Genomic DNA, 11,404 nt, shown 5'->3' with positions numbered 1-11,404 from the left:
GTAGAATTCTATTTTATGTCCTTGACTTGCAATTTGAGATACTGAAAGCAGATTTGTTTTTAATTCAGGGACTAATTTCACATTTTTGAACAAACCATTATCAATTTTGACATTACCAGTCCCTTTAACTTCTAAAGCACTATTATCCCCCAAATATATTTTCTCTATATTATTTTCACTTATTGATTCAAATTGATTCTCATTATGAGACATGTGTTGTGTAGCACCAGAATCAATAACCCAATCTTCTTTGAAAGTATTATTTTCTTTAAGTGCAACACAAAATGCATTTCTTTTAGAATCTCCTAATTTTGGATAATTATTTACTTTCTTTTCTACATCTCTTTTCTTCTTGAAACATTCATTTGCCTTATGACCCATTTTACCACAATAATGACATTTCCATTTACTTCTATTATGATCTATATATGAAATACTCTTATTTTCATTCTTCCAATTTCTTTCTTTAGATTCATTTTCTTGTGACTTCTTATAATATTTTTTTCCTTTCATTACAAATGCTTGAGATTCACCATCAAATGATTCTTTTTCTTTAACTTGTCTTTTCTCTTCTTGAACCAACTTAGCACACAATTCTTCTGATTTAATACTTTTTAATTTATCTGCAGTATCTAAACCCCTTATAAATGATTGATAAGATCCTGGAAGACTTTGTAATATAATTTGCACAAAATCTTTATCATCTATATCTTTTCCAAGAGAAGCAAGCTCATTTTTCTTTTCCTTTAACTTACTTAAATGTGGGACTATCTCTTGTGAGCTTGATAATTTCAAATTGTATAATTCAGTTGTGAGGGATAAGATCCATACATCACCTGAATTTTGATATAAATCTTTCAAAATCTCCCAAACTTTGACTCCACTTCTCTCATTACGAACTTCTGGAAAAACTTCTTCTGAAAGTGTAAGCTTGATTAGTGCTGCTGCCCTCTTGTCCCTTTTATCCCAATTATCTTGATCATTTCCTGGATTCGTAGGCCTTTGTTCACTACCAGTCACAATATCATAACAATTTTGAAGGGTTAGAGTGATTTCAACATGAGATACCCAATCATAATAATTTTTTCCATTTAATTTAACTGTAGGCAAAGTCACACCAAGTGATTCCATTGTTAAATTCTCTCCCCTTTTTTTTTTTTTTGGATGAGAATGAAAGATATTTAAGAACTTGAACACCCAAGCTTGAAACTGAAAAAATCTCACCAATTTGTTGAAGAAAAAAAACTTTTCTTTTGCTGCAATATCCTTCCTTTGATGTAGTTTTTGTCCCAAACCAAACTGCTGTTCACTCCTTAGTTACAGCCTGCAAATGTAAAGATTCACACAAGAAAAACACATATATTCATTCCAAAAAGCATCATATATTCACAGCCCAAAGAACTGAAAATGCTCTGATACCATGATGAATTAAAAACAGCAGCACAAAGAATTAAAAAAACAGAGCTTAAAAAACAGAGCAGCAAAACTCAAACATATCAAAGAGCTATAAAGTTTTTTTTCATGTTATTACAGCTGAGAGGAATGCTCTATTTATAGAGCTCATACATATTTCTAGAGGGTTCTTGAGAAGCTTCAAGAAAGGAAGCACTCTAGAGATTTCTACATAATTTTAAATTCAAATTTTGCACAAAGAGAGAGGCTCCAAGAAGCAAGTAGAAAGTTCTGGACTGTGCATTAAATGCCCAGCTACTATAATAAACATTATTTTTAACACTCTTTACGTTTACTCAGAGTGCCTCCATAGATTTGTTCTCCCCGTTCCTATCTCTTCGTGCGGGAAAATCATTTAATATTATAGTCATCAAAGTTGAAATGTTTGCCACGTAACCACGAAACAGATTCAAAATGCTTTAGACTTGGTCGAGCGAGTACGTTTAACATCTTAGAACAGTTCCTGCCCTTCCCTTATCTGGATACGAACTCAGTACCAACTCTGCACCCCTGTTCAAATTTTTCTTTGCCCGTGTTGTAGTCTCTTTTCTTATTACAAACTAGTTTTTACACCATGCTATCATGCGTCCCAAAGTTTTAGAAAGAGTAACTGAAAGGAGGACCAACCTCTATAATATTTTTTTCATTGAATTTCAGATATAAAGGCAGCTTTTGCTCTTCTTCTCGATTCCTCTACTTCAGACTCAAATACTTTTTATAGTCTATTTTGTCAATCAACGTTCTAGACAGTTTTATATCAAAGGATATTTAATTCAAGAGTTAAAACATGCCTTATTTATACAATCACAATAATATTAAATAGTTGATGTTTTAAGCTACTTATACATTGGAACCAGTTTCAAGATTAGAATGTGATGCATTCAAAAGACTGAATCGTGTAATCTATCTATGGTTGGAGTGTATGACATAATCTATACAAAAGTTTATATAATATGTAGATAACAAAATAATTAAATAAAAATTAAAAGTTTGTTAGACTCAAAAGACTAAGAGAACTACATGCATAATTTGAATTCAAAAGATTAAGGAAATTGTTTAGGAAAATAAAGGCTCATTATGCTAATGCAATTAGTGTCAAACAAAAGATACACTCAATGAAATAATCATATAAAAATCTTAAATTGCTGGTAAAATCCAACTATAAGATTATTGATTCTTATATAAGGCATTTCAGCAATTTCTTGTCACTAATTATAAATAATGATAATAATAAATTTACATGTCATAATCTACTTTATAGGAGGTATGTTATTTAGTTGATCTATACAAATAAACAATTATTTTAGAAATTAATTATTTTTTGTCAAAAAATTAGAAATTACTAATATTTTGAAGTCACCCTCTATTTATACATGGGCAACTTATATGTCGAAATAATTTTTTGTATTAACATTTCTTCAATTGAAATTAGATTTTTTTTAAAAGAATTGATCAACTTCTAAAATCTATTTTGTTTTATATTTTTCTTTATAACAATGTATCAAACTATAGCTAAATTTCATTATCCATTAAATAATCAAAAAATAGAATTATAAAATTTATATATGATAAAAACATCATATTTTATAGTGGAGGACACACATTTGTGAATTTTTTTTAAGAAAAATGTTTTAACTAATCTTGTATCAGTTTTACATTATCCACTCAAGTAAATGATCATTTAAATACAACCTAAACAATATAGTAGGAAGGATTGAGAAGAAATGACAAGTTGTTACCTTTGCTCGCTATCGTGTTAAAAGAAAAATCAACAGAAGAAATATTTCAATGGATATAAAGAGATGTCCGTAGGATGTTTTCTAAAATGTTTAAGGTTTTAAATAGTGTTTATGCTATAATACAACACCTCATACAAAAAAAAGATCATTCCAAAGGAAAATGCCAATTTCTTTTTCCAAATAGTTTTCAAAAATGTTTAAAATAACTTGATAAAGCATATTTTACCCTTAGTACATTGGGTGACAATTTTCAAAAAAAAAAATTGACCAGTCTCAATTTAAATCATCCCTAATGTACATAAATCTAACTTGAACTATTTTTCTAGAAATTGTAAACAATTAGGACAATCAAACAAATCTATTTCCAATATTAAATATTTAAAAGCTTGGAAAAAAAATTCCAAAACTTAAATATCTATATATTTCAACTAAAATTTACAAGTGTAATATTTAAAAATGTTTAACCTCTGTAATGATCATGACATGTAGCCGAATGATATGGGCTTCACAATCAACAATGTTTGTATGATGGAACTCTAACTGAAGGGAAAGGAGAGAATTGTTTCCTTTGCAAGATATCAGGATGATACCCACCCCTGAACCCATTTGGAAGCTAGGCCCATCAAAGTACATATCTCAAATAAAATCATGATTGGTGATCCATAGATTTTTTTAAGTTATTGGTCTAGTATGGGGAACATGTCAAGAGATGGTGCTCTTGCTAATTGGTAAGAAGTCACCCATTTGTTCACTGACCTCTAAGTATATAGTTTGAGGTCTAGATACAAGAGTAGCATGCCCCGTTTAGCTAGTCTTCATAAAATATCTACATTGTAAAATAGATATTTTCATATATCACTCTTTGTGAGTACTATAGTTTCTATGTGGATCAGAATAAACCTTCTAAGGCTACCTAGTTACAAGATTTAGCACTCCTTTTGAGAGGCACCTTGTTAAAGGATTTAAGCTATGGTTGCTACTAAAGCATGCTCAATTAAGAGCTTACAAGATGATTACAATTGTTAGAGAGAAATCAAATGTGATCTATATTATAAAGTATTTCTTGCTTGATATATCTCCAGTGAATACCTTATGAGTTGTCATGACCTTCTCTTACTGCTTGGGTGCACTCAATTATATCATTTTGTAACATTATGTTTTCCTCTTTCCTACTTATCCTAGTCTGTAGTGAACTCTTCTACTTCTAGTTAGCTATAACCTTGCATCTATATCTTCTACTTAACATATTTTATTCTTTACTCTATTCTTCCTACTAACAATATTTCTCTAACATTCATGTTGTTCACTCTTTCTTCACTCTTGTTCACTATTGGCATCCATAGACTCACTCTATTTTATCTCACGCTTTTCATATACACATCAATATTTTTGAATGAGTGAGGTCTCCTTTTATCTATGGGTTTCAAAACCCTAGAAGATTATCCTACCTAGAAAAAAATTTAAATTCATATTGCTAAGTGGTTCATGAGCATCTCGTGATGTACCTACAATGTATAATCAAGACTAATTGTGCTGCCTATTTTCTCTGGGTTGCATTTCAACTATTTTTTCCTTGTTGCATTTCATCATTTTTGTCTAAATACAAACCAAATTTGAATTCTTGTCATACCATCTCTGTTGTGCTATGGCAATGACTCCTCATGTTAAATATGATAGCCTCTACCTTGTATTATTCTCTTGTATAGACCAACGAAGATATCTACCGATACATATGAGATGATGTAGTTCTTTGACCTGTTACCAATCAATGACAACACATATACCCAAACTATACTTAATAATGCCAATGTGAGAAGTTGTGTAAGAAATCTCCCCTTTTGGAATTGATGAAAAAAAATATCATATCCTTATTGGTTTTGACACTAATAGAATCTTTATCAATAAATGGACTTAACCATTTTCTACTCCTTTCTGCATCTTCCTTTGTTTTACTCCTCCTGTGGTGTATCTTCAACTTGATCCCTTGTCTAGGTATCTTCAGGGTCAACGTCCCTTATTAATATCATTTATCTATCCTTTCTTCTTTCCTCTAATCTCCCCTTGTGATCCTCACACCCTTTTTCTTTATCATTCCTTGTTCTACTGAATTCTTCATCACTTAGTCTCCATCTCTGCTTCATCTCCCCCCCTTTTATCATCAATGAAAAAGGGTATCTTGCCTCTACATATTCTAGTTGTGTCTTCTATGTGTGAGGTATTTTGTAAAGTGCTAGAGTTAGATTGATGATTGTTGGCAGATGATATTGCATTGCTTCGATAATGTCCTTAGGGTCTCCAATTAGAAGGACATCTGCCTCTTCGATGTGTATATGGATAATTCCTTTGATGGGGATTGTGAAAGACTATAAATCAAAGAGTTTGAAGTTCCTTTTATATTATTCTATAGTGACTTAGTTGATCAGATGAATCTTTTCTTGAATATGACCGATGTATACACTAGCTAAACTAGTTGAAACATCAAATGATGTTTAAGTTACTTGAAGCCTCTCATGAGCTATGCTCATATTATTATTTAGATCGATCTGAGATCTTTGTTAATATGATATTTTTTGAAGGATTAGAGAGATACCTTCAATAGCACAACTACAATTTTTCTTGCTTTTGTAAGTTTTTGTGAGTGAATCTCAATGAGTAGCTTGATCTTTTTCATTTTCCTTCCCTCTACTAGTTGACCAATTTCTTTATTGAAATCTACATGCTTGAGTATGTTCTCTAGTTGATTAACAAGGTATGCATCAGTGTCATATTTCACATCACCAAGTATTCCTATGACCAACATGTCATTGCTTTCATCAATGTATGTGCTCATTATTTTCTTAGATGAGCCTTCTTTTCTGCTTTAAGTTTATACAATAAGTGATTATGATGACTAAGCACTTTATTGCTCAAATCTTTCACTCTTCTAGCATACTTGTCCAATTTAGTTTGAATTGTCTAAGGATCCTCTACTTCCTAAGCATGTCACTCATATAGTTCTTTATCTTTAGAGCTTGAAGATGATGAAAATGATGATTTCTTTCTTCTCCTCATCTTTTTTCTCCTTGGATTGTTCAAACTCTACTCTCTCTACTTGTAGTTTCTACTTAGTAGATGTGGACCTCATAGAGCTTTCAAGTTCCAGTACTAGTGTTGATTTCTTGACTAGTTGGAAAGACTCACTCTATACATATATTTTTCTTTTGTAGAGGTTTCTTAGTAGTATCCATACTAGTCTTCTTTTTCCCTTTTCTCCTTCCCCTATGACCTCTACTGATGAGATTTAATTCATATGTTGATTCTCTATTGGATTTCTTGGTTGAGCATCACCTTCTTCATTTCCCTATTTATTCCTACTTGTGCATGATTTCTTGTATCTTAATTCAAGTTGCATGTCAAGTATATTTGACGCATTAGCTAGTTCTTGTACTACTAGAGTGACTTGAGTATTCACCAATACTAGTGATACTTTATTTTCTAGAACTATTTCATTCTATATTTTTGTATATTCTACTTCCCTTGGAGAGATGAGAGGGTTGAAGTTAAAAGGTTCTTCATCTATTTCTTGAACATATCATTTGAAGTATACTATTCTACTAGTTCTAATAGATGTGATTGTCTTTCTCTTACCCTTATCCTTTGGATCTAGTCTAGGAAGAGATGTTTCATGTTTAATTAGCCTTTTATTTCATGAACCAAAATTAATAGAGTTCTTCATTAATGTATTTGATTAATATTCTTTGAAATATTCATATATTATAATTATTTAATTAATTTTGTATTCAAAATTATTATATGTGGCGTCTTTCCATTTAATTCTTATCTTATAAATTAATTACTTTCTTCAATATATATTAAGAATATATTAATTAAATCAAACATCATAAATTACATATTGAATTTAATACATTAATTAAATCTTTACTATACTTTATGAATATTTAATTAAAACCCTAAACCTAACCCTAAAACATTGAAGTTGGCAGACATGACTTTCCATCTTGACAAACCCAAAATATATTAATAATCATAGTGTGCAGTACATAAATATAGAAAAAGAAAGAATAAAAAATAAGAGTGTAGAAGAGAATAATTAAAAAAGGGATATCATAAGTGCGAAGGGGAATAAGAAATCACAGTACTAACTGAGCATCTGATTGTCTCAGCATCATGGTTCCATCCATCTCTATGTCCAAGGTAACAACACCCACGTTCCAAGGATAAGGGTTGATGTGAGTTACAGCAAGTAATCTCGATTCTTAGACTATTCCGTATCAATGCATACACATAAAATATAATAAAACATTTGATATTAATTCATGAATGAGATATAAGCATTAAAATTACATTTGAAAATTGCATTCATATATCATATGTTATGTAATAAGACAATTCATGACTCATTCCAATCTATGGCATCCAAGAATATAAGAGGAATGATTAAGGGATTAAATTAAGGTAATTCACATGAGAAAAGGAGTGAATATTATAGTGATCTTGGGAATATCATGAAATATCGGTAAATACTATAAGTGATTTAATATATATATATATATATATACCATCATTCTATTCCATTTCAAATGTATCTGAATATATAGGCAAAATGGTTCTACTCAATATTATAGAATATATAGATATAAAATGGTAAACATTTTAGAATGAATGCATGAAATATATATAAATAAACATTATATTTAAACACTAAAACATTATAACAAATGTGTGTGTGTGTGTGTGTGTGTGTGTGTGTGTGTGTGATGATATAGGGTTCAAGTAGACATTAACACGTGATATATTAAATATTACAATCAAAAGGATACTGGTACATTATAATTATATATGTTCTTAAGACTTAAATAACATCGAGATGCATTTCAAGTTATAGTACAAAAAATCTTATCCTCACCTGAGTTACAAAATCTTGAGATAGGGAGCTGGTGGAGGGAGAGGCAGAGTAATTTTGGGCACTTGTCAGAATCGCTTGGAGCTTGTTTCACACGCCCTCTGCATCGTAATTCTACTATCTCGAGATGATCATCACCTGATAAGAGAAGATGATCTGGCACTATGAGGAGAAATCTTCCAATAAACCAATAAATTGATTTTTAATGCTCAACTTCTCCAATATTTTAATAATAGTAAGGATCATCGGTTTGTTAATTTGAATGACTTCCTAATTTATGCCTAAAATGTTAATATCAGGTTGAAGATTAAAAAAGGGGTCATTACATTTTTACACATAATATCTCTCCTTTGTTTTTTATGCATTTCTAGCTTTTGATTTCTTTTTCAAACATTTCTCTTTCCCTGCCTATTGGGGTTAATGCAACATTTAATATTGTTAAGAATTCATTGATATGTGTATCTATGAAGGTTTTCCTATCTAAAGATGCAAATTTTGGTCTAACTTTTATTAGTGTACCATCAAGAAAATCCTTTTGTTATGTGACATTGGAATTCACCACTTCCTAGTTATAATATCAACCAATTATTTTGATAGAACTTTCTTTACCATGTTAGCTGTTTCATTATATGTCTTCATACTGACTATTATTGCACCTATAACATTTTTGTGATATTTATCACTCATAAGTACATATCTGTATCTTAACAATTATAATTTCTATTATAAATTATGTCATTCAATATGTCATCAATTGAGAGTGGACAAGTAGGGTTACTTCCTCTTCTTATAGGTTTCACTATTCTTGACGATGATTCACTTGTAGATTGATTTGGTTTTCTTTGTGTATTTGTTTATTTTTCCTTGACTGCCCCTTTCGGTTTCTTTTTATTACATTCATCTTCCTCACTTGATTTTGGTTCTAGTGAAGTTTCCTCTCTTCTTGAGTCAATAATTTTTCTTTCACTTTTCTGCCTCTTAAGGCTTACAACCTTGGTTCTGACTGTCTTTTTCCTCTTACCTACCTTCTTACCTTCTTTCCTATTTTCTTCCTTATGCTTTTCTATTTTGGCTACTATGTTCTTTCTCATTCCACTAGTAACACATACTGGTAGCTTTTTATCAATAGGTATTAATAGTATCAACTCGATGGAATTCATTGCCTCTTTCTCTATTATCTCACAGTGGAATTTTTTGAGCAAGTGAGTGCTCAACTTTATACTTTGTATCATGAAATTATCTATCCAAGCTAAGAAACACACATCATTTCTATAGTCGTCTACTAGAGTAAAGGGTATCCTTTCCCTTTTCCTCATCATGTCCCCAAATATATTAAAATATCTTGTCAAAAAATTATCCCTTTTAAGTCCTAAGATCATATATGATTTACAAAATTTCTCACAAATTTTCTTGTCCCTAAACCAACTCATTACACCTTATCCTAAAAGCTTGCATGCAAACTATAAAAATATCCATACCAAGAGAGCTCCAAATTTTAATGGGTCTATGTTGAGTTACTCTCTAATCTTTGTTAGGTTTAGCATCTATTGCTCATTCAACCACCCACCTAAGTCAAGTGGGGCACCTTCACGAATGATTTGGTATGTGTCTTATACAATACAATAGGGTACGCTATTGGCTCCGCTTGAGAAGTAGAGTCTATGTGCAATTTCCATTGTGAAAAGCTTCATTTTAGGATCGGGTATTGCATCAATGGCTAGTGCTTCTCCTTCCTTCTCTATTTTAATTACTCTTGTGATTTCTTTGAGTGTGACATTTCCCATATTTATCCATACTTCTATGTCATTGAGTTTCATTACCCTAAGGATAACTCGCTTTAAAATTTCATAGCGCTTATCAAGCCAAATGAACTTTCTTTGTAACCTACTCAGTACTAGTTCCACTTAGTCCTCATGAATGAAATTAGGGTCTCTATTATGCACTGCAATGTTATATTCATCAAGTGTTGCCATTATTTCTTTAGTATGTCATCTTCCACTAATGTAGTGAATGTTTCATAGGCCATGTCTTCTACTAGTTCCACAGTATTTTCCTCAAGTCTACACCAACATCTTTGACAAGTAAAACATCTACATGAAGTGATGATAGTGTCATTACTTGCTGTCCTGAATCTCCTTTCATCAAGGTAACCACATAATCTGGTTATGAAATTTCTTTATTGTTGACAAGCTTAGTCTTATGAATATTTTCTACCATGATGATCTTTATGTCTTTATAAACATGTTATCTCTAGTGAATATGATCTTGTGCACACTTAGGTTCAAAACCTTTATTGGATATAGAAATGGCCCACAATTTCATAACTAGGTTTTCTCATATTTTTCTTAGCTAAAGACATGGTGTTTACAAAGTGATTAACCAAGCCCTTTTAACTTATTTATATCCTTTGATGAGATTTCATTTGGTTAATGTTAATTAACAATGGTGTACATAATGCTTACCTACAATCCTTTTGTAATTAATGTATATGATATATGCAACAACAATCATAATCTCAACATTATGATCTATGTTTTATTGTATGAAATAATTTGACTTATTTCTGTTATGATTTTTTAATTTATTTTGTGATTGAATTAGAATATATTCATAACAAATTAAATAGAAATATAAATCTATGTATTTGTGCATTGAATTTTAAACTCAATAATTTACATTAACAAAATAATTATCTTAATTATTTTAGTTTATGGTTTTGATGATGATTAAAAACTAAAAAGTTGGCATGTTATAATCAAAGTATTTATAAATAGAATAGTTTATAAATATTTAATATATTGACCATTATGTTGAGCGTTCCTCAGATTTTTGAAAAAATCATCTCTAGTCATTGATCTAAGTTGATCAAATGTTGCTACTATGATAATAGTGATTTCACATTTGATGCATGTTTTCCATATGTCTTGTTTTCGAGACATTTGGAAAAGCTAGTCAGCTATTGCCAAATTTGGCCTGAAAAGCATCTGGAGCTATTAATGTTTGTTTATCCAATGGTAATCATGACATCGCCTTTATAATATTACTAACATGCTTCTTAAATATATTAGAATATTTACAATTTTAAAATAAAATAGTTTTTAAATGATACTTTAAATTTGATTGTAAAATAAGACCATCCAATGGAGAATTAAATGAAATTGTAAAAGTAACTATCGATTATGTTCCACATATTCTATTTTTTTGTATTATTGAAATCAAACACTGAAGTAGGTAGTTTATTAATTAAATCAATTGTTAAATACTAAACCTCAATATGTTAATTTTAATTCAATGTTAAATGTTATATTCT

The sequence above is a fragment of the Cupressus sempervirens genome, chromosome 3, assembly GCF_028749045.1.
Source record: "Cupressus sempervirens isolate cs-2001-9-10 chromosome 3, ASM2874904v1, whole genome shotgun sequence".
In the NCBI taxonomy this organism is placed as follows: Eukaryota; Viridiplantae; Streptophyta; class Pinopsida; order Cupressales; family Cupressaceae; genus Cupressus; species Cupressus sempervirens.
This window is presented reverse-complemented; position numbering follows the sequence as displayed.